Source organism: Dendropsophus ebraccatus, chromosome 1 (assembly GCF_027789765.1).
Source record: "Dendropsophus ebraccatus isolate aDenEbr1 chromosome 1, aDenEbr1.pat, whole genome shotgun sequence".
Taxonomy (NCBI): domain Eukaryota; kingdom Metazoa; phylum Chordata; class Amphibia; order Anura; family Hylidae; genus Dendropsophus; species Dendropsophus ebraccatus.
This window is the reverse complement of record NC_091454.1, coordinates 143,053,834-143,079,540: the sequence shown is the minus strand read 5'-3', so window position 1 is coordinate 143,079,540 and position 25,707 is coordinate 143,053,834. Positions and strand designations below refer to the sequence as shown.

At 42.2% G+C, this 25,707-nt stretch overlaps 1 protein-coding gene across 4 annotated transcripts in view; it reads left to right on the top strand.

Moving 5' to 3' along the window:
* Window positions 1-25,707, top strand: part of MYO9A (myosin IXA) — a 96,450-nt gene that overhangs the window by 6,894 nt on the left and 63,849 nt on the right. Inside the window, exon 1 of one of the 4 annotated variants that reach the window (XM_069980882.1) lies at window positions 9,887-9,905. The exons of the other annotated variants lie outside the window; for them this stretch is intronic. The gene's annotated coding sequence lies outside the window, so the exon portion shown is untranslated. Of the gene's footprint in view, window positions 1-9,886; window positions 9,906-25,707 lie in introns of those variants that run through there. 4 annotated transcript variants of the gene reach the window in all.

Here is a 25,707-nt window from a genome sequence, read left to right as displayed (position 1 = left end):
CAATATTCCTTCTTCTGATCCTTATGGTCTGCCCAGGCTGAATCTTTTGACGTTACTGCATTCTGATTTAGAATTTTATTATCTTTTAACTCATTTCTGAATAACAGGGTTTTGGTCTCCAGTTGTTGGATCTGTGGAATAAATGTTGGTAGTTCTTCCTGCAAATGGTTGATCATTTTCCTGAAAACACTGTTGATGTGTTTAGCATCTTGGAGTTTTAGTTGTGTTCCCTTTTCTTTATTTTCTAGAAGACACTGAATCTCATCTTCTTCAATGGTTTTGGCTTTAGAGTATATGCACACGGAGTAATTCTCGTGAAAACGCCGCTCAGAATCCGCCGCCTGTCCCAACCAGCTCCCACTTCCCTCTCTGTCAGCTCCATAGACTCCATTCTACGACGGAATCCGCCCGAGCAAAGTAGCATTCTTCTTGAGTAGTGACTCCAGCTCCTCTAGACATTTCATGCCAACTTCTGCTTGGTGACGGAGGCCATTAAGGCCTTTGATGTTAGTATCAGGCTTGCCCTCTCTGAGCTGAATAATAACTGGTCCACGCTTAGCCTCTCTGTCTGCTTGTCTTCTCGATTCACTTTCTTGTTTTCCTGCTGAAGGAGCTTTATGGCCACCCGGTTTTGGTTCATGGTGTGGCTGGGACTCTCCTGGTATGCCTAGTGATTATATTCTAGTAGGTGTATCTTTTGCTTCCATGCTACAATTTGGTCTTGAATTGGCTGGAGTTTTGGACATGGCTGTCTTCGTATATGGCTGAGCTCTCTGGCCAGCTCTCACCCTTCTACACAAGTTCTGAGCCATTCCATTTTAGTGATGCTTCTCCACAGCCCTAGAAAGTTAATTGCAGCTTGACAAGGTCAGGTTTCTGCTGTTTTACTATTGATAGAACATTGAGCTGTTGTTCTGTCTGTACGCCTTATGATGTCACAGACAAAGCTGCCCAGCATGTAAACTGCACAGTCCTACTCTACTTTTGGAGGAGATTTATTAATACTTAGGCAGAGGAACAACTGCCATGGCAACCAGATTCTGGCTTTCATATTTTAGAGGCCTTCCTAAAGCACATTTACAACTTTGCATAGTAAAAAAGACTTTTTACATACTCCCTGTTCGGTGCTGGTGCGTACATGTCCGTGGCGTGATGCATTTTTCAAACCACCACCCGATTCTGATGGAGGTGCATCACCCAGGGGAGGGTATATCGGGGTGCTGGGCCTGCCTACAGTGCATAGAGTGGGCTGCGTTGCATATCAGAAAATGGACTGCGCTATCGGGATGTACGTGCCAGCGCAAACCAGGGAGTATAAAGAAAAATTTCACTAAGCAAAGTGGTACATTCCCTTTAAAAAAAGAAAGCTTCAGTCTGATTGGTTGCTATGGGCAACTGCTTCTGTGTTCCTCAGTACAATGATAAATGTCGCCAAATAAAACAACACCACTGAGGTGGCGGACACCAGACATCCCAGATGGGACTTTACCCTAATAGTAATGTCATGTGAGGTCATGGACAACATTAGCAATCTACAGTTTCGTGTCATTTCCAGGTTAATAAAAAAATGTTGATTACTGTAGATGTGCCCTTCATCTGCTAATATTACATGCATCTATGTATACATCTCTGCATAGACATATCCATATGCTTATATAAAACATATATGTCACACTCGGTTATTTGATGCTGTTTTTCATTTAGCTTTTTGAGCCAAATACAAAAGTAGATTTAAAAGTAAAAAACGCTCAGTGTGAACCCTCTCCAAGGCTGGAGGAAAGGAAGACTATACGCAAACAATGCTTACATCTATTTCCTACCAGTAGTCATTATATCGGTGTCCATGGCCTATTTTTTATAGGAGAGGTAGCTGTGCATACTGTAAGGATCTTTACAAGAACAGCCTATTTTAGCTGTGTTTTACCGTTATGTTCTATGGAGGATTTGCATTGGCTTTTCTGCACATGCGTACCCCACCTTTCTACAGACGATTGGTATGCATGCTGCACACCTGAGCTCGATTTAGTTCCTATTCATTGTGCCGTGCTGTAAACGGATGATTAGTGCTTTTACATGTACGTAGGCTTGGAAACACTTGGAGATCTGCTGCATGGAGCTTATGCCAGGGATGAAGGGGTCTGTCTCTGCCCAGTGTCATGTGGATGGAAGAGGAGATAAAGCTTGGCATGACAATACAGCCAGTGCAGTAACATCTGTCACTAAAATCTGACCTGACCCAGATAGAAAAGTATTGGTTACTGAGCAGGAGTCTGCATCCTCCCATGATGTGCTTATTGTTCTCTGTAACACATGAGTATTGTCATTTTATACAAGTCAGTAATGCTTTCCATAGCTTGTCCTGGAAGGGGTTAACCAGAGTCTTACTCTTTGTAACACAAAGCTCTTTTCATCTTGTGGGCCGATGACATTTTCACATGACGGGAGACAACCCCAGGATATCCCATAACGGGAAAGTGCAAGCTCCATGGTTGAGTCATGTCCATTTTCTCTCTGATGGCTGCTCTCATTTGCAGTCCCCATTACTGTTATCTGTGAATCATTTGTTGCCACAAAGTGACTGTACCATCTTTTCTCATCATAAGTTACAATGGGGTATACAGTGAACCCTGTCCACAACACCACCCTCTTACCGAGACCAGATTTTGTGGGACAGATTTACAGTCCACCATACATTATGCATAGTAGCCATTTTCTTTGAGGAGACCACCCCCGTAGAAGACAGCTTATCAATGTAGTTGTGAGTAGTGATGAGCGAATCACGCTTGGGTTCATCTGAACTCAATTGTTCGGCATTTGGTCTTAGGCCTGCATCCAACTTTTTCAGCTACCAATCAAATGCCAAGCAATTGGGTTTGCACACAATGTTTGCTCATCTCTAGTTGTGAGTGGGTTCACTGTCCTAGCTCCAGCACTGCCACTTGAATACTGCCGCTTCAGTCCCCAGTGTCTGGCCACCTGCTCAGCCATTCAGCAGCTGTAGCTGTGTCCCACCTCTGCCACTGAATGGCTGGACAGAATGTTATAGGGGTCATCCAGCGCTACAAAAACATAGCTACTTTCTTCCTGAGACAGCACCACTCTTGTCTCCAGTTCAGGTGTGGTTTACAAATAATCTCCATTCACTTCAATGGAATTGAGGTACAAAACCCCACCCAAACTGGAGACAAGAGTGGTGCTGTCTCAGGAAGAAAGTGGCCATGTTTTGGTAGCGCTGAATAACCCCTTAAAGTCTGGGCCTATATACATATACAGTTGTAGTTGGTAAGTTAGACAAGAGAAGTAGCCAAATTTACTAAAAGAATGTATTTGCAAAAAAAAAAAAAAAAAGTAACATTGTGTGTCCTACAAGTTTAACTATGTTAGTTGAGATGAGAATACTCCTTTAAAAAGAGGTGGTACAGCTTGCCATTTTTGGAATGCTTACTATGTGTTTTTGACAGCCATGTTCCTCTGGCTTAAAGGGGTTGTCTCAACATGTTTCTGGTTTCTGAAAACCCCATCGATCATTTGACACATTCAAATGAACAGATGACTGTGTCATACATGATTAGGGAAAATCCAGCAAAGCGGAAAAAGATCTTTGTTATGGCCTCATAAAGGGGGTTTGCGAATAGGGCTTCACCATCCACGATGTCCATATACCCTAACAGGGAATACGGACAGAGTTGTGTAACTGAGAAAGCCTGTGCAAACAAAATGTGGAGCATTTTACTACAGTAAGCATTGCATTCCAGCTGTCATTTTGTGCTGTGTGACTTGGTAAAAGATAGAAGTGATCTGATCCTTTACCTTTATGTTTGTACTTGTTTTAGTAGAGCAGGCTGTTGTGTTACATTGGTGTAGCACACAGACATTGACGCTTCAGTAACATACATTTACATAAGTTTTCATATCCATGATACATATGAATGTTCTCGTAGTGTTTGTTCCCCTTACTGGGGAGTGTTTTGCTGATCTGTTTGGCCATGGCACATCATTTACTATGGCACACTGGTAATTAGATGGTGTATATTTATACTTTGGCATGTTGCAGTTATGTTTGGCACTGGTTGCGTCTCATTTATAGCTTTAATTTGATCCTTTTCATTTCTCTTCCTTTCTTTTTATATTTAGACAATACAGTGAAATTAGTGTGTGCGACATATCTGTGTTACTCACCTTTTTTGTCTTCATATTTGTACTGTTTCCTGTTTATACAGTCTTGTTTACATGATGGATACATATTATCTTTACATATTATGATACGTGCGGTTGTAAGTCAGGTTAGGGCAGATGTATTAATGAGCTGGAAGTTATTAGAGAGACCTGGAAGGCCTTGCTTGTCAACCTGCTATGACATACACTATGTGGAGACTACGAATGGCAGCTATGTGTGAATTTTTCTTTAAAAGGGGAATTACAAGGAAGTGGCATAACAATGGTTAGTTAGAAACAAGAGATTTATCAATGTCTGGTGACACCATTTTATTGTCTGAACGTAAATGTTTGCTGGATCAGAATGGGAGCAGAGCTTGTACCCATTTGATGGCATTCATTAGTATTGTCACAGACAACGCTCAAATTAATGTGTTTTTACTGATCATTTTTATGCATTGTTCATGTGTGTACAGCTAGTGAATGCCATTCCTGTCTGATCCGTATGACACATCTCATTCTATGGCCATTTGTCACACTGGTATGTCAGATACATCATTTGAAAATGTAGGCACTAAAGAAATATGCGGAAATTATTACAAAAAATTGATGCGGAATCTCTCAGTTTACAGGCATAGCATACATTCAGTCTTTATGGTCTTGGGGAGTTAAGATACATGTCCTTAGGTGCCAGCTGATGTCTATAAAGAATAATGGGCATGCTGAGGCTGTATGGCTGCATGCAAGTAAAGGTCTGGTCTGCTTACATACTTGCATGTACACCACGTGCAGAAGCAATCCCATTTAGATGTGTGCATTTTTTGCAACTTGTGTAGAAGTGCCTTTAGGCCCCGTTTACATTTTCAGGATTTGTCAAGGATAGCCTGGTTTCATAAAAGCCTTTAACATGTGCTTATTTGTTTCCACATTATGGATGCATGTCCAATCCTGACTGCAGTTCTGATATCCTGAATTGACAGGTGTCAATTTGGGTCATCAAGTTGATAGTCAGGTCGAGACTTGCCCGTGTACTACTGACACAAATATGCATGTAATATGCTCATGTGAAACCTGCCTTAGTTGCCTATTCCGGATACAGTAAGGCTAATCCCTGCTGATCTTCTAGCACATTTGCTGCATTTCCGCAGCAGTCAGCCAAGTGTCATAGGCAAATCCTGATTTTGTAGACATACCCTTAGGACATGGTAGAACCATGAAAATATACCTTTACAGCAGAACGTGGAGTGCCTTGCAGCTCTTGTAATATAATGTGCATGAGGCCTAACGCATAGTGCGTAAATCCATAGTATGTTTTCTTAGAGGATCTATCATGATACGTTTTGTGCTTTTTACTATATAGGATCGATTGTTTTGATAAGGAAATTGGTTTTAAGTAATCATTAGAGATGAGCGAACCGGGTTCGGGTTCGAGTCGATCCGAACCTGAACGTTCGGCATTTGATTAGCGGGGGCTGCTGAACTTGGATAAAGCTCTAAGGTTGTCTGGAAAACATGGATACAGCCAATGACTATATCCATGTTTTCCACATAGCCTTAGGGCTTTATCTAAGTTCAGCAGCCACCGCTAATCAAATACCGAACGTTCGGGTTCGGATCGACTTGAGCATGCTCCAGGTTCGCTCATCTCTAGTAATCATACATTTTTTAATCAGTTTTAGAACAAGGGGGTCCACGTGGCACATGTCATAACCTGATATCATATTATGTAAAAATACAATGACATTCTAGTACTCTCGTGATGTTGCTGCCAGTTTTTGAGCAATTTGTATTGCAAGTTTTCATTGCTGTTAGTTATTAATTCCAGCCACATGTAGCTTTTTTTGGCTGGTGTTAACAAGTTAAAATTTCCTTTTTGTAAATCTACCAAAAGCTCCAGTGTATTGAATCCACCCTCATGTGCAATTGCATATATTATCACCCTGCCATATAAAATAAAAGCACACGTTAAACTAGTGGTGACAACTAATCTTTGTTGGAAATATTTTTTATGTATATTTTATTATATACAGCCTCAGCTATTGCTGCTAGGAATGGCCTTTGTATAATATTGTTCCGTCCATGTGTCATTCTTGGAGGGTGGGACACATTCTGAGGACCATGTGTCAGTTCCTCCTGTCACTTGTGTGCTTTTGTAATGGCATAGACTGTCTGGCTTTGTCTTTGTGTGGGGGATGTGACGTGCCAAGCCCCTTTTGTAAGTGGACATATGGGGAGGCTCTCTGTTCTGTCATTGAGAAGCAGTATTCATGTGCTTTATCCCTTCTGTACATTGTAAAATGCATTAGGACTGGTTGTGTCCAGCTAGCACTATTATTCTAAGGCTAGGTTCACATTGGTGTTATTCTCTCTGCCACATTTATAACAATAATGACTGCTCTAAACGGATGCAAACTGATGTACAAAAGTAACTTTTTTTAAAGGCAAAATGCAAACGGACCATTTAAAAAAAAAAATAAGATTTTGCAATCGGCTGGCATCAGTCTGCTCATTAGTTTATACTTATCCAATCATTTAATATGGAAGGATCCGTTAGCCGCTAGTGTGAACCCAGCCTAAGATTGTGACTAGTGATGAGCGAATCGCTCATCTAAATGAAACCAAGTGCTTTGTTTTATCTTCACTCTGCTCATCAAGCTGCCGGCCTTTCAGCACTGCTCCACTCCCTGCTGCTCCTCCCAGGATGAAGTTTCCCAGGATTGGATCCAGCTTTCCCTGACACCCAGGGTGGATCGGCAGAGAGCAGAGCAGTACTGAAAGGCTGGTGGCTTGATGAGCAGAGCGCAGATCAAACAAATTGCTTTGCTTCTTTAGATGAGCGATTCGCTCGTCTCTTATTGTAACCCAGACTATAAAGTTTATGGTCTTAGGTGTGTGTATGTTTGGTTTCTATATTGCTAGCAGATCCTTTGCCTGGTGCTGTAAATGAAGCTAACACAATGTCTTATATATGTGATGACACTTGCATCTTTTCAGTTTCTATCTAACGGAATAACTCCATTCCTCACACTCATCTGTTATCAGCACACAGAAGGAGCCCCTGTTTCTTATCTCTAGATCAAACAACCTGTGTATTCCATAGCAGTATTACTTCAAGAAATCACACATAAAGATGCTGAGAGATCCTTTATTCGTCATAATAAATATGCAAGGTCTGGGACTATTTGCTGACAGAAAGAAAATGTTTGGTTTTTATCTATGGTAAAAAGCAGGGTTGGTAGTCATTTGGTAGCACAGCAAGGGTGACAGCTAAAGCCTGGCTGCTGTGCTAACCCTCATTCAGGTCCTCACTGCTGAAGTGCCACTGCTGGGAAATATTTTGCCCGACCTCTTGTTACGTTGTACAGTGAGCCATGTGTGCTCTTACTGGGAACAGCTGTAGGGAGAGGAAGCACGTGCCTCGCATGACTCCATGATATGGAGGCGCATACAATTAATTCTTTATGGGAAGCATTCACTGTGCCTCTCCTTTTTCAGCTCTAACCTACTTTTTGTTAATTAGAAAAAAATATGTGTGTGTGTGTATATATATATATATATATATATATATATATATATATATATATATATATATGTGTGTGTGTTTATTTACTTTTAGTAGTATTTTCACGTATACAGTATATGGTCATGAGTGTACCTGAAATGCCAGCTATACCGAAGCACTCACCATGACTTTGTGTGTGTATGTATGTGTATACATATCTATATATACTTTCAGTAATATTGTCACATATACAGTATATTGTCATGAGTGTGCCTGAGATGCCAGATATACTGAAGCACTCACCAAGTCCTTCTTCAGAGTTTAGCTATGATGAATATATGAACTTAAATAAATAACTGTAAATAATTAGTTTTCGATTTAATTGTTCTCTTCCATTGTTGCAGGTTATTCAGAGGTGACTTCTGTTCAGGAAAAACTTGCTTGTCTATCTAGTAAGGCTCCTCCTTGTGTGTTCTTTAATGTAAAACTGAGCCCGAGTTACTAGTCCTCTTTCCTGTAAACATTGCTGACATACATAACCTCACTCGGTTTCCCTTTCCTATCCTTGCTACTTATGCTGCACAATCCTAAAATATATTGCTTCCTCATATCAAATTACAAGAGAGATTTTTATTGTTTTAATCTTAAAATATAAAGTTGTTTTTTCTTAATCACATGTATTGTATTACACACAATTTGAACTTTTTTTTTTTTTTGCCATGTGCCCAGCTGTATTAAAACACGTTTAACGTTTCACACTGACCACTAAAAAAGACACCTTAGTTAGATGTCCAGCTCACTTGTCAGCTTTTCTGCAGAGTATAAGCAGGGGAATGGTTATCTGACTCAAAGACATGTTTGGATCTTTGTAAAGGCCGTATTACACAGGGTGTGCATTACGTCTTTGGACGAACAGTCCGTTATCGCCCTATGTAATAGGACTAGCAATCAGCCAATGACACAGTAAACGCTTGATAGTTGGCTGATCAAGTCATTCTAACATGCCAAAAAAATTGTCAGCTGTTGGCTGCACCTTGCATATTTTCCCATGTAATAGGGTAATGTAATGTGTAATGTGCTGCCAATGTCCTACTGCCCAAAGGGGCTGCACAACTGATCAAGCCTGGTGAAGACTGTCCAATAGGGCCCTAAGCTGTGACACATTGTCGCAGGCTCCCAAGGCCTGGATGTAGATATTTAGGTAACTACTTGACATACACATGTTCAGGTCATACCGTATCTGTGGCACACTGTTGGTTTATATGCCAGGAAAATCCTCCAGTGTAGAAGCCAACAACCTGATAGAATGTATGACTGTCGGACAGTATACCACTAACTGTTCTTTTCAGTACAACTGTATAAAAATGTAGTACACGTAAGAGAAACAGAAAGGGGTTGTCACTTGTCAACGCTAGTTCTAATGTCCACAGAACTATATGAAGGTGTGTACCTTCAATCAAGGCTAGTCCTGGAGTCTTTATATAGAGAGAGAGAATAGGTCTAGAGAGAATAAAAGGAAAGGTTGTTGACACAGGCTTTGTATTATTTGCATTTCTGTGTGATAACATAGGTGTGAAAGAGAGAAAGCATATAGTAGATATGTGCTATAGAAGGCTTGAGGAGGGAAAAGACCAACATAAAGAAGGCTAAAAAAAATATGTATATATTGTGTCAATTTAGGGCACTTTTTCAAGCAACACATATCTTAAAGGATAGGCAGATTATAAAAATCTGTCAGGGGGGTAGGGGAATTGATTACAAGTACTAACTTACTGCTCCCTGTGACCGGTGGGATTTACTGAGGGACCCTTGCCAGGCTCCGGGATCTCTGGAACTGACACCTCACAACCCGGCTAATGGGCTGGCCGCTCAGCCAGTCAGTGACTGGGTGGGAGGCGACTCCAGTCACTGATTGGCTGAGCAGCCAGTCCATCAGCCGGGACAGGCCTTTTCCCCTGAGTCATGATGTGATCACAACTCAAGGGAAAAAGCCTTCCAGCATGGGTACTGCAGCCAGACCCACAGCTCACAGCAGGCACGGGGAGAGGTAAGTTAGTACTTAAAATCAATTTCCCCTCTGCCAGCTGCCAAATTTTATCATCTCATTTATGTCGGTGGTGGTGGCGGGGGGTTGGATATGTTGGATTTCAACATGCCCAATCATTTTGTTTTCTCAGGAGAGAGAAGCCTTCCCAAATGTATCTGGCATTGGCTTCCTGATGAGAACACATGCACACTTGACCAACTTGTGAGTATATCGAGGTCAGGGTGCATAGGTGTCGGTCAATTGAGTGTTGAGTCAATAGTCATTAAAGGTGTTTCTTCAACTTAAAGGGAGACTAGATGCATCTAAACTGCTGATATATTCCTGTAGTGCACAGGGCACTGAGGATGAAGGAACATTTCTTACTGTCATCCTTGGCACCGTTTCAGTGCAGTTTGTAGTTAAATCCCTATGCTAATAAGGCGGTGCATTGCCCCTTAGGGGACCAGTTTGGCCAGCCAGTTCGTCCTGCTGATATTCATTAGAGGGGGCTGGCTGGGGTGGATCAGTGCCCTGAGGGGTAGCATGAACAAACAAAATGGAGTGCCTTTGGGGTAACCACTAGGTGGACGTATAACCAAACCCACAAAAAAAGGGCCAAAAGCCCAAACCACACCTACATGGTCCCCATGTTTAAAAATTAACTTTTAATTGGCTTTCATTAAAATAGTAACTGTGTCTTTGACTGTCAAAGACACAGTTACTATTTTAATGAAAGCCAATTAAAAGTTAATTTTTAAACATGGGGACCATGTAGGTGTGGTTTGGGCCATAGGCTGTATCCCAGTTTTCCAGGCGGTCCTCCCGCTGTATCCACCCGCTGCACGGAGCCACCAGACAGCGGGAATCTGATGCCGAGCGTTCGGGTTCATACGAACCCGAACCTCGGCAGGTTCTAGCCATCCTTACTAAACATATACTAAACAAACAAGTTTATACATTTTATTTAAGACTTCTTTTAGATTGACTTTTTTAATGCATTTTTTTTGTAGTGTTTTTATCTCTTACATTTGTAAAATGCATTTTATATGAGAGCACTTCATAAATACAGCAGACTCCCAACTGAGAGTGCACTGTATTCCTTCAATTCTCCTATGGCACATAATTTTTTTTTTTTTTTTGCCATTTTGAGGTATGGACCTGGAGTGTCTTAGGGAATTGAGTGTGGCTTATATATATACTGAAGCCTTTTTTTCAGACCTTTTATTAATGCAGTGTGATGTTTGCTTATGTTGTAACTGATTTCAGTGTTACACAGTCCCATTTTCCAGCACAATAGGTTTATCATTTGCTGGACATGCTTACATACTCTTAAGTATCGCACTGTGAAAACAACTCCGTTTGGTAGTTCTGTATTTTCCAGGAACATAGTTCTAAAGGTCAGCCACACTAAGTAGTTAAGATGGTTGCTACAGCCTACAGCATAGCCCCAGAGTTGGGTTACAAGAGTATCCTATCTCTATTTGGTTGCTTTTATCCACAGTCAAGTATTGTCCTGTATTAAGTAAGGAAAATAGTAAAAATCTTCCAGACTACGGCAGTTCCAGCAGCCTGCTACTGTTGACTACAACATGGTTCAGGTATCTGGATTACTAGAGCTGCATTGACAGGTTTTCTGGCAGGGGAGTGGTTACTGCTTTATTTCCTTCTGCAATTTCCGTGTATTGTCTGGCATGGAATGGGTAGGGTTAACATGGAAGGTATGTGGAGGGCGAGGCCAGTGCAGGATGTGCGGTGAATGGACATTAAAGTGTATGTACAACTAAATGTTTATATGTTTTTTCAGACCAAAGTAGTAAGCTATGCCATGCAGTCACCACAGCCTCCCTGACCATGACACAGGATCTGGGAAAAAACATTGTTTTTGTTTATACAGATTGACAGAAAGACTCTTAATATGAAAAAAATTGCTACAGAAAATAGTGTCATACGGGAAATTCTGTACTTTTCTGTGATGTATTGACCCCCCCCCCCTCCCAATGTGTTGGCCTGTCACCAATAATGACCATATGGGGCTTGAATGGAGTAAGATTGCCATCACTGTGTAGTCACGAGATGAGGATAATCCAACACAAACAGCGGAGCATTGGACTGGTATCAAGCTGGCATCATATTGTCAAGACATGTTACCTAGCAGATGCAGCTGGCACGGGTAGACGGTTCTATAACTGGTACAGGTAGACAGTACTAGCCCATTCACTGGCAGTTTTCCACACAATTCACACTGGCTCACCTAATGTCACAGAGATCCACCCTTTACTTTCCCGCAGGTTATACTGCCAATGATTCAGCTATACAGTAATCACCTGCAGAAAGTATTCTATACAAAACTCATTCCAGCAGCAGCTTAGCTTTATAGAGGGAACTCTGGCCTTGCGGATCTGTGGGTAAATTCTTGTCCCTTGGCACTGTAAAAGTAGGGGATGCTGGGATTTGTAGTGTTTCACTGTGTTGAAATTTTAAAGCAGGAAGTAAACCAGCAGCACAGTCATCAGTCTTCTTCAAGTTCTTTATACATAAGCCAATACAACTTGGAGTTTTGGACTCTATTTTATGTTTTATCCAGTCAGATAATGCCTGTACATTGGCCCGAGAAATAATCCTGCTGATAAACTTCTCTTTGGTGAATACAAGGATTGTACAGTAGGGGTTTTTCTTGTTATATAGCCATTCCCTATTGCTATGCTGCTCTAGAGGTGTCTGTCTGATCCATACAGCAATTGCATTTTGTCTGCGAGAGGTTCTCACATTTGGGAAGCTGTTCAAGTGCTTTAAGTTACAGAAGACTTGAAGTGTTTCAACCTACACCAGGCACAGGTGGATGCTTACTGTGTTGTGTTGGATACTGCATTGTAGTGATGTCACGATACCAGAATTTTCAGTTCGATACCGATACTAACATTTTTATTTCGATACTCAATACCAGTTCGATACTTACTAAAATATTTTTAAAAAACACAACAATAGAAATATAATACTCCCTAGACAGCGAATATAATAAACCTGAAATGTTTTCTATACTCTTCAGGCCTGCACTATTACAGAGATACCAATTTATGGAGCTTTTTTTTAATTTTATTACGTTAAAAGTAAAGGTTTGCATTTTTTTACATAACTGTGTACAGAGTACAGCGATCACTCAGACAACTCCGCTATACACTGCTCAATCGGCTCCGCTATACACTGCTCACTCGGCTCCGCTATACACTGCTCACTCGGCTCCGCTATACACTACTCCGCTATACACTACTTAGCCGGCTCCGCTATACACTGCTCACTCGGCTCCCCTATACACTGCTCATTCGGCTCCACTATACACTGTTCACTTGGCTCCGCTATACACTGCTCACTTGGCTCCGCTATACACTGCTCACTTGGCTCCGCTATACACTGCTCACTTGGCTCCGCTATACACTGCTCACTCTGCTCCGCTATACACTGCTCACTTGGCTCCGCTATACACTGCTCACTCGGCTCCGCTATACACTGCTCACTCGGCTCTGCTATACACTGCTCACTCGGCTCTGCTATACACTGCTCACTCGGCTCTGCTATACACTGCTCACTCGGCTCTGCTATACACTGCTCACTCGGCTCTGCTATACACTACTTAGCCGGCTCTGCTATACACTGCTCACTCGGCTCCGCTATACACTGCTCACTCGGCTCCGCTATACACTACTTAGCCGGCTCCGCTATACACTGCTCACTCGGCTCCGCTATACACTGCTCATTCGGCTCCACTATACACTGTTCACTTGGCTCCGCTATACACTGCTCACTTGGCTCCGCTATACACTGCTCACTCGGCTCCGCTATACACTGCTCACTCGGCTCCGCTATACACTGCTCACTCGGCTTTGCTATACACTGCTCACTCGGCTCTGCTATACACTGCTCACTCGGCTCTGCTATACACTACTTAGCCGGCTCTGCTATACACTGCTCACTCGGCTCCGCTATACACTGCTCACTCGGCTCCGCTATACACTGCTCACTCGGCTCCACTATACACTGCTCACTCGGCTCTGCTATACACATACTTATGCTGATGTCGGCTCCTCACAGCCCCTGCACCTCCCCCACCTGCCAGCCGGCTGGATCCTCACATGTGTCCTCTCTCTCGGACCTCCCGCTCTCCCTCTCCAGCCTTCTCCTCCTTCCTCTTCTCTCCCTCTCCGTCCTCCTCTCCCTCTCCAGCCGCGGAGACCTCCGTGCAGCTCCGGCTCCTATGCATAAATCATTTCAGCAGGGGTCTGCTACACACAGTAGCCGACCCCTGCTGCATATGGAGCGGGCTTAGGAGGGGTCAGGTGCCGCTGTCAGTGTGACAGCGGCATCTACACAGTTACATAGCCGGCACTAGCGATCGCAAAGTGACGGCTATTTAAATTTGGCGCCGCCGGGAGCGGAAGGAGAGAGAACAGGGGAGGAGACTGCAGGGGCAGTGAGAGGCACATAGAGAACACGGCCGGTGCTCAGCTAGCCGCCGGCCGTGTTCTCTGCGTTATACTTTATGTTAAGTTGCCTAATAGTGCAGCTTTAACATAAAGTATCGATACCAGGAAATCCTGGTACCGAACCGTTTTTTTAGCCCGAAATATCGATAGTAGTATCGATATTTCGGTGCATCGTGCATCCCTACTGCATTGTAAAGGCCACAACAGCCTGAAGTCCTGAAGTCTTTTTTTTTTGCTGATCGTGGGGACACTATTATTTGAACATCACTTGATGGACCGCCCTAAGATTAAAAGGGTGGCATCATGAAGGAAAGTTGGTATAATCAGATGTGTACCACATACATATATGTAAATCTCAATAAAGATAAAGCAGGCCGGCACAACCACCTGTAAGCTTAAGTGATCCTGAGTTGGGCAATGCGGCAACACACGGGGTGCTCTTCCTACAGACATGCAGTGAAAGCAATAATTTTACTATTCCAAAAAAAAGAAAATGTATGGAGGCACTCACCGTATAAAAGTCTTCTTTATTTAAACATCTTCATTAAAACCAGAGAACAGAGTGTGTAGCAGTTGGCGGGGACGCCATTCAGCAGCTGATAGTGTGACAGCTGTTTTCCAGGCGCATGCGCGATTCTTCTGTCTGATAGCGGGAAACAGCTATCACACTATCAGCTGCTGAACGGCGTCCCCGCCGACTGCTACACACTCTGTTCTCTGGTTTTAATGAAGATGTTTAAATAAAGAAGACTTTTATACGGTGAGTGCCTCCATACATTTTCTTTCTTGGAATACATATATGTAAAGGAGTACAGATGTCCTCTTTTAGTAAAGTAACTTCCATTCCCTGTACTATCTTTTCCCCCTGCAGATCTATTCCCTTCCCGGACGGTGACCCCGCCATGACTTTCCCACAATCTCCCTTTGCTTGCGGGTTCAGTAGAGACCAAGTGTCAGTACCTGGAGATTGCAGTTGCACTGAGCATGCCTGGCCCTCCTTAGTGGGTCATAACCAAGGGCAGCAGGTTATCACAATGAAGAATGCACATGTGGGATTAGTGAGTCTATATCTCTCAAACATGACTGTTTCAGAAATGCACATTGTAAATATATTGAATTTCACATAATGCATCAGTTTAGACCCAGTTTTCTTGATACCACAACCCCTTTAAGCCATCAGCGGTACATTCTATTAAAAAACATAATAATCTCCATTTCCTAACATGTCACTGTACAGCTTTATAAAGCACAAACCCAAAATTGAACATGAAACGAATGAAATCAAGGTATTGTTTCTGTGTTTCATGGAAAGTTATAGAAAAGTCTTGGGATGGAGTTGGGGAGAAAGAATATAGTACGAAAGGGTAAAAATGAAAATGAAGGAATCTTTCTTTAAAATGTAATGGTGCCCATACACATTAGACACGTGTTAGCTTAAATTGTCAATTTCAACAGGACTGTGTGATCATGCAATGTACAGTATATAGGGGTTTGGCTCAGCTGTCCCCTAACAGCAGATGTTGGAAGAAAGGAGGAATGGACATGTTGCCTTTCTATATACCTAAACCTCTTTACTTCCTGAGGGTGATAAGCCCTTGCCAAAGGTGTGAGGTAGAGGTTTATTCCTCATTTCCCATTGAAAGCACACATGCTGAACTTAGCTTAGGGTTCATGTAAATGGAGGGATCAGGAGGAGTATCTGTTGGCTGAGCAGCACCTAGCAGCTATATACGGCATATAGGCAGCTGATCGGAGATTAAGGCGAGGGAGTATATTCTCATGTTTTCGATATCTTTACTGTATGCTTGCTTTTTACTCCTTTTTATAGTCCAGCTGGTTGCTGTGCATAATGTGTCAGGTTTATGTGTCAAGTGGGATACAATTATTTAGCTTTCTAGAGTAGATCTATTATTAGTGCCTCTATGTAGGATATACTATATATGAGCAGGGTCCTGATTGAGAACAAGAGTAACTGAGCTCACTCCAACATGAATAATTGTGTATTTTCAACATTTGTGATCTCAAAATGAAAGAATGCGGCAGTTCTTGGATGTGGGACGGGATGTAAAGAGCCCTGTAGCTGTCAGATGTCTTCTATTATGGTTATTATGTTTTATGTATAATAGATGATAATGGGCATGAAAGCCTGTAAATTATGCAGGAGCAATAGGTGAGACTTTGCTTTTATGCAAACAAATTGGACTTTTCCCCAGGTTTTAGCTTTGTCTTTGCACTCACTATTGTATGCTTATTTTGTCTCAGCATGGTATGGGACCTGGGCATGTCATTCCTTATTCATAAACTAGGTGAGATATAGCAGCAAGGGGGCTTATCACTTAGCAAACCCCTCTGTTACTGCCTGAAATGAGTAGATGGTTCATGAGCCACTAAATGGCTCACCAAGGAGTTTGCACAATATGCTTTCTATTGTCCCTGAATCCACTTAGCCAGAAAGAGCATTTGCAGCATCTTGGATACTTAAGGTCTGTAATGTCATTGCCCTTCCCCTATAAGTGCATTGCGTGACTGATGCAGTAATAATCCCAGCACCATTGGTTTCACTGTGATAGTAATGGGGCCTCATATGTAATTGTAATTCTATTAAATAGAAATTCCACCCATTAAAACCTTCCTAATTATGGATAATGAAAATTAATAGGACTTCATAGAAAGAGCAATTAATTTTTTTATTTTATACTTTTACTGATTTGTTTTTATTAAACTTCTATTCATCCTATGAGTAATAATATGTCTGAAATAACATAATTGCTAACTGACCTTTTCCATGAATGGTGTCTGTCCTAATCTAATAATTTCCTACTGCAATCAACGCAATGGGACATATCACGTTTAGTCTTGTCAGATAGAAGTTGGTTTTACACATGTTTTTCGAAAAACTGCAGGCGCGTATTCTCAATATAACAATGTGCTTCATTAAAGTCAATGGGAAATTGGCCAGTAGTGCACACATTGTATAAATAATAGCCATAATTTATGATGACCGACCAAATTTTGATAATGCACATGGGGGGGCGCTATATATGGGGATGTTGCACATGGGGGCTATAAATGGGGGTGCTGTACATTGGGGCTATGTATATGGGGGTGCTACATAGGGGGATCTGCATATGGGGGGGGATATAATATGTGGGGATGTTGCCCAGAGAAAGCCTGTACTGAATGGGGATGCTGTATATGGGGGCCATTACAATATAGGGATGCTACACATGGGGGGCTATATTATATGGGGACTGCCCAGATGAGTGTAAATACTATATGTTCTGGAGCAAGGAGCCTAAACTGTTTCTTTGGCAGATTCTGGAGGATTCAGGGCCAAGAGAAGAATTCAAGATTGCCCAGCAGTGAATGGAGAGGCGTGAGTCACTGGATGTAAGGGGGCCTTATGGTGGTGCTTAAATATGCACAACCTCAAATTAATACTTTGTTGAAGTACCCTTTCATTTATGACAGCATCCAGTCTTTTTGGGTAGGAGTTCACTGTAAGCATGGTGTTCTTTTGGTGATGTGCAGTGTTGGCTTTGCGTCTTGTGAATTTTTGGCCAAAAAGTTTGACCTTGGTCTTATTAGATTATAACATGTTTTTCCACGTACCTTTTGGCACACTTGATGTAGGGTTTAGCAACATATCTGGGCTAGGATGTTTTTCTTTGTAGGAAAAGAGTTCTGTCTTGTCACCCTATCCCACAGCCTAGACATACAGGATATTGTTGTCACATGCAGTACACAACCGATACTTGCCAGAAATTCCTGCAGCTCCTTTAATGTTGCTGTAGGCCTCGTGGCAGCCTCAAAGACAAGTTTTCTTCTTGTCATTTCATGAATTTATGAGGAGTGTCTATTCTTTGGTAATGTCACTGTTGTGCCTCATTTGACCCATCCTCATTGTGTTCCATGGTATATCTAATGTCTTGGAATTTCTTTTACCCTTCTCCTGAGTGATACCTTTCAGCAATTAGATCCCTTTGATGTGCTGTAAACTGTTTACTAACCATGGCTTTTGCTGTGAAGTGCAACTAAGAATACGTCAGGAAAATCTTACTAGAACAGCTGAACTTTATATGGGGTTAATCAGAATCCCTGTAAAAGATGGCAGCTGTGTACTAACTACTCTTTAACATGAGTTTAAATGTGATTGACTAATGCTACGTTTACAGGGAACGATAATTATTGTTTTAATTTTCGCAATAACAATCGCATTTGAGCGATAATTGTTCCGTGTAAACACAGCAAACGATCAAGCGACTAGCAAGAAATCGGTCATTTTGATCTTTGAACATGTTTTCAAATCATTGTTCGTTGTTCGCTAAAAATTCGCAGGTCGCTTCGTGTAAACAGTCTTTCAAAGATTCACCCTATGTAAAAGATGGGCTTAAGCGATCTTAAAAAAGATTGCAATAACGATTTTTCTTATGAATTTTCTAACAATTTTTCTAACGATTTATTCGCCTAAACGCTGATTGTTATAAAAACCAAATTGTTGCTTCAAAATAGTTAAACAATTGATTGGGAAAATTACCACTCTGTGTAAACATAGCATAAGGGTCCATTTACACAGAAAGATTATCTGACAGATATCTGCCAAAGATTTGAAGCCAAAGCCAGAAACAGACTATAAACAGAGAACAGGTCATAAAGGAACGCCTGAGATTTCTCCTCTTTTCAAATCCATCCCTGGCTTTGGCTTCAAATCTTTGGCAGATAATCTGTCAGATAACCTTTCTGTGTACATGGACCCTAATTCTCAACACAATCACATCCCCTATTATAAGAGGTAAATTAATCTAAATTAATTTGTCTTGGTCTGTGTCTTTTTTTTTTTTTTTTTTTAGCATGGCATTTTAACAGGCTTATTTTAACATTTTATATCCATTGTATGTACTATATCAGGAGGATACGCTTCATTAGGAAAAAAGTATTCTAACATATGCTGTGATGTACTATATAGATGTGCTTTACTAATTTAGGTTTGACACATTATCATAGGGACACTGTTTATTGACAGTTTTGAAAAGTAGTCTACCAAATTATTAAAAATAAAAAGAAACTACTGTATAAAGTATATATCTTTTTTTTAATACAAAGTGGATTATAAGTAAGTATACCATAAGTGTAGGCGGCAAGCGTTGTGTTAATAAAGGAGTTTACGTAACCCTGTGCCCACTGACTGGATTGTAGGGCAAGGAGAGGGAATGCAGAATTCTTAGAGGTAATTATAAGAACACTCCCACAGCTAGGGGGAGAGAGTCTCATCACAGTATATTAGGGAAACATTACTTACTCATTCCCCTAAGGCTACATTCCTATATGCTAGTAGTTTTTAGCACTATAATAAAATACATTGTTTAAGTCAATGGGATTACAAAAATCCAATCGACACTATGCAGGTGGAAAATAGATTGTGCAAAAAAAAATTATTCTAAACTATTAGGAAGATTTCTTTAAATAACCGCTTTAGAAGAAATTTGGTAAAACCATGCTTATACTGGGGCCTGATATTACTTAATGTGAAACTTCAGTGCACTAAAAAGTACAAACCAGCAGGGCATTTTATGTGATGAAATGCACCTTTTAGGGTAGGCAATTTGCAACAACGGCCATGATTTATGCGGAAAATACATAGTATGTAAATAATTGGAATCCTGTCCGGACCGTATACACATAGTATACGCTCCGGCCGGGATTCCAACCGGCCGCATGAAAAACTAACATGTCTGACAAAAACTGGCCCGCATCCCAATTCAATAGAGATGAAGATCTTCTGACCAGTACTGCAGTATCGGCCGGGATGATCTAAACTGACACCGGACGTTTTGTGACACGTTTATGTGGCCAGGTTACATAACGGCCGGTGTTATACAGAGTGTGAACAGGATCTGCAGCAGATTTGATGGTGCAGATTTGAAGTTGCAGACTCAAAGCAAATCTGCGCCATCAAATCTGCAGATCCTGTATGTGTGAACGCACCATAAGTCTAGATTCACCCACCACGGATCCGCAGCCGATTTCACACTGAGTTGACAGCAAAATCCGCTGCAAATCCCTTTACTGTCACTTTCAATAGGTAACATGCTTACAGCAGAATTGTCATCCCGCTGTGAGTATGGAGTGCAAGCCGAAGCGCAGACCCAGTAATGTATGTACCGGGCTGTGGTGGGTTAAGGGGGCTCACTTTTACATACTCGCAGCGGGATGACAATTCCTCTGCGAATATGTAATCCTATTGAAAGTGAAAGTTAAGGGATTTGCAGCGGATTCTGTTGCAAACTTGCAGTGTGAAATCCGCTGTGGATTCGTCGTTTGAGAATCTAGCCTAGGGATATGTTCCCACACAGTATTTTTGATCAGTATTTTGGTCAGTATTCTTTACCCAAAACCAGGAGTGGATTAGAAACACAGAAAGGATCTGTTCCCACACTGTTGAAATTTAGTGGATGGCCGCCATTTAATTGCAAATATCGTCCGTTTTAAAATAAAGGCAATTATTTGCAGTTTAATGACTGCCATCCACTAAATTTCAACAGTGTGGGGGAGATTTATTAAAGGGTGTAAAATTTAGACTGGTGCAAACTACCCACAGCAACCAATCACAGCTCAGCTTTAGGCAGTGCTGAAAGGAAAGCTGAGCTGTGATTGGTTGCTGTGGGCAGTTTGCACCAGTCTAAATTTTACACCCTTTGATAAATCTCCCCCTATGTGAACATAGCCTCTCTGTGTTTTCAATCCACTCCTGGTTTTGGTTGCAAAATACTGACCAAAATACTGTGTGGGAACAAAGGGGTCTTCCCATATCAACTAACATCTCATCAATTTAATTTTTTTTTTGCAAATAGATTCATTTAGCAAACTTGCCTCCTCCTCCTCCTGATATGCTGCTATTTACATCCCACTGTTGACAGCTCATTGTCTAGGATACCAACCACTGCCCTGCTGTAGTAACTGTGGTCTAGCTGGTGTATGTATAAAGTATATTTCTATTCTATACAGTATACATAAACTATCTCTATACATCTACACTTTGGCCCAGATTTCTCAAGGTGTGTGAAATAGAACCAATGTAAACTGCCCACAGCAACCAATCACACTTCTGCTGTCAGCTCTGGTGCAATGAAAGCTGAGCTGTGATTGGTTGCTGTGGGCAGTTAATATTTCACACACATTGAGAAATTTTGGCCTATTTGTATAAATTAGTCTGACCACTGCTTTTAGAGCAGATCGGTGGTCGTTTACCTAACCTAAACAATGAGCTGTTAACAATGGGAGGGAGAGAACTGGCATATCAGGAAAAGGAGACGTTTGTTAATTTGTTTGCAAAACTATTTAACTTGATGAACCCTACAAGTATAGCTATGTCAGTTGAGATGGCAGTTCTATTTTGTCTTTCTTTATACCATTATCTTTTACTTTTTGTAGCAAAAAAAAAATTAACGTTTTATACTGTGGACTAGTTCCTGCACACAGCAAAAAGGGAAAGATTTATTGTTTTACTCAGACTTTTCAGATTCTGTGTTAGGCCTAGTTCTTTTCATTTATTTTAGGGGTTAATTGCCACTGCACAGGCGATTAATGCTGTATTCGTGGGGGTCCAACCTCTCGATTGCCCACCAATATCCAGAACAGGGGGCCTTGTTTCCCTCCAGCTACAAGATCATGGCTAGAAGGAGTCTGAATGGGGCAGTAGTCCAGCATGTGCTCTGCTCTCCAAAGTTTATGTCTGTGATTGATGGCAACAGAACAGAAGGACCTGGGGATTGTGGTAAAGGTAACTATGCAGCATTGTTTTATTGTCAAGCAGCAGCTGCAAAGGGCAAACATTTTTTAGGACGTATAAAAAGATGGGAAATAAGCCATGATCCCAGTGATATTGCCATTCTTTAAGTCCCTTGTAAGACTACACCTTGAGGCTGCGTTCACACTATGTATATTTCAATCAGTATATGTATATTTCAGTCAGTATTGCAACCAAAACCAGGAGTGGATTAAAAACACAGAAAGGATCTGTTCACACAATGGTGAAATTGAGTGGATGGCCGCCATATAACAGTAAATAACGGCCATTATATTAATATAACAGCCGTTGTTCTAAAATAACAGCAAATATTTGCCATTAAATGGCGGCCATCCACTCAATTTCAACATTGTGTGAACAGAGCCTTTCTGTGTTTTTAATCCACGCCTGGTTTTGGTTGCAATACTACTGACTGAAATATACTGACTGAAATATACATATACTGACTGAAATATACGTAGTGTGAACACAGCCTGAATGTAGATTAATTTAAAAGCAGAAGTCAAAACATACATAAAAAAGCATTGTATGAACATACCCTTATAAGTATATGTGTGCTTAGTAGAAAGAACTGGTTTGATTTATTCATGTAAGAAGTGTTTAAAGGATCAGGGGATATCCTTTACATAAGGAGAAAAAGGGAATTCAGGTATCTATATTAGAAAGGGTTCTTTACAGTTATAGTAGCAAAAGCAATGGAATGCTTTACACCAATAAGGTGAGTTCACACTGAGGAATTCTCGCGGATAACCTCCGTGGAATTCCGCCAGCTGTACACGCTCACGGACACGCGCCTTTCCGCCGGCTCCATAGACACCATTCTATGGGCCAGCTGATTCCGCATTCCGACAAAAAAACTGACATAGGTAGTAATAGCAGATACTATGATAACATTTAGAAAAAGCTGAATTCTTCTTTACTGACAAATGGTATTGAATCTTATAAATAACGTATCTCTGTATAATGTATAGTTGATCCAAGAAAGTCTGAACGTAATGGTTTTGTGTCTTGACTAATATACTGTAGATCCCCAAGCTCTATCACCAATGGCTGGCAGCTTTACGTATAGAACACAGGAGGTTTGTCTTTATACGAATGGCTGGACTGTTGTGTGTACTGTAGTATCTCTTATGTGTTTTGCATGTCATATGTTGCTGATATATCTTTGTTTTCGTGTGGCCATGGGTAAATCTGTTTATCATCCAGTGTAGTGACCTGGTTTAGATCATGTCATATTGTCTCTGGTTCAGTGGATTGTATTGGGGAGTCCTATCAGGGTATGGTAACATCAGGGCTGCAGCAGCAATGCCTTCTGGGTATGTTTAACATGCACTAGAGCTAGCAGAGCACTGACCCTAGTTTTACCACCTATGAAATCACATTATAAATACTTTGTCTCTGAGGCCATTGTTCTCTGTGACGTACGCCCATGTTGGTTCACACCTTGATACCTGTGAAGTCTACATCCTGGGAACTGTACACAGAGCAGTTTAGACCTATTCAATACTTTTTCAACCCTGCAAGTGTAGGAAAGGTTATCATAGGGATCTAAGCAGTGGCGGTCTTTGGCACCAAGCACCCCAAGCGATCGCTTGGGGCCCCCAACATCCAGGGGGGCCCCCACGCCCCGCTCTTGTGCTCAAGACCGCTGGACAGGGCCGTTGCCCCGCTCGCTGATGCCATCTGAACTGTAACTATGAGCACTCGTAATGAGCGCTCATAGTTACATGCAGCAGCATTGACAGGGCGGGAGACATTGGCCCTATTCCTGTCAGTCACTCTTGTGGCCGCAGGAAGGGTTTTCCCTGCGGTCACAAGTGGCAGCTTTGTCCTTGTGGTGCCGGTGCTCCAGTGACATCACTGGAGCATCGGCGCCAGGACAAGGGGAGTGCAGCCTCTTGTAATCGCAGGGAAAACCCTTCCTGCGGCCACAAGAGTGAAGAGAAGAGGAGACGCCCAGACCCAAGTGAGTATAAGTGTTTTATTGTGTTATATACTATATGGGAGGGGGAGCACACAGGGATCTGTTTAACTGGGGGAGCGCACATCAGGGGTCTATATAAATGGGGGGAGCACACAGGAGGGCTATAGACTACTGGGGCTTCACAGAGGGGTCTATATACTACTGGGGGCAGCACACAGGGGGTCTATATACTACTTGGGGCAGCAGAATGGGGTCTATATACAACTTGGAGAGCACACAGGAGGTCTATATCCAAGTGGGGGAGCACACAGGGGGGCTATATACTACTGGGGGAGCACACAGGGGTCTATATACTACTGGTGGGGAACACAGGGGGTCTATATACTACTGGAGGAACATACAGGGGGTCTATATACTACTTGTGAGGCACACAGGTGGTCTATATATAACTGGGGGATCACACAGGGGTCTGTATACTACCGGGGCAGCACACAAGGGGTCTATATAATACTGGTGGGGCACACAGGGGGTCTATATACTACTGGGGGAACCATACAGGGGGTTTATATACTACTGGAGGAGCACACGGGGGTCTATATACTACTGGGGGACCCATACAGGGGGTTTATATACTACTGGAGGAGCACACGGGGGTCTATATCCAAGTGGGGGAGCACACAGGAGGTCTATATCCAAGTGGGGGAGCACACAGGGGGGCTAAATACCCCTGAGGGAGAACACAGGGGGCCTATATACTAGTGGGGGAGCACACAGGGGGTATATACAACTGGGGCAGCACACAGGGGGTCTATATACAACTGGGGCAGCACACAGGAGGTCTATATACTTCTGGGGGAGCACACGGGGGGCTATATATAACTGGGGGAACACACAGGGGTCTATATACTACTGGGGCAGCACACAAGGGGTCTATATAATACTGGTGGGGCACACAGGGGGTCTATATACTGCTGGGGGAACCACACAGGGGGTTTATGTACTACTGGAGGAGCACACAGGGGTCTATATCCAAGTGAGGGAGCACACAGGAGGTCTATATCCAAGTGGGGGAGCACAAAGGGGGGCTAAATACCCCTGAGGGAGCACACAGGGGGCCTATATACTAGTGGGGGAGCACAAAGGGGGTGTATACAACTGGGGGCAGCACACAGGGGGTCTATATACAACTGGGGCAGCACACAGGAGGTCTATATATTTCTGGGGGAGCACACGGGGGGCTATATATAACTGGGGGAACACACAGGGGTCTATATACTACTGGGGGAAGCAAACAAGGTATATACTACTGGGGGCAGGACACAAGGGGTATAAACTATTGGGGGCAGCACACAAGGAGTATATATTACTGGCGGTAGCGCACAAGGGGTATATACTACTGGGGGCAACACACAGCGTTTGTTTTGGACCGCGTGTCAAGGGGAAGGCCCCAGACATAACTTCGCTTGGGGCCCCAGAAATGCCAAGACCGCCCCTGGATCTAAGATGGGAATAATGTTTGACTTGGATTCCCATTTACTCATTTTTTTTTCCTTTAACATTTTTACAGCTCCTAGAATGTTTTACTACTGCATTTGCTTGTAGTACATGTGATCACAATGTTATTATCTGTATTTTTTTCAGTTATGTTACAGGGATTGTGCCACAAATTTCTTTTACAGCTAACACTACAACCTCTTAAATATATATTGCAAAATGTACCTTTCCCTACTTTGTGTGTTCTATCAGTCCAGTGGGTTCCTGTGAGCAGGAATGTACAGTCTCTGGGTTGCTGGTGTGGACTACTTTATCCATGAA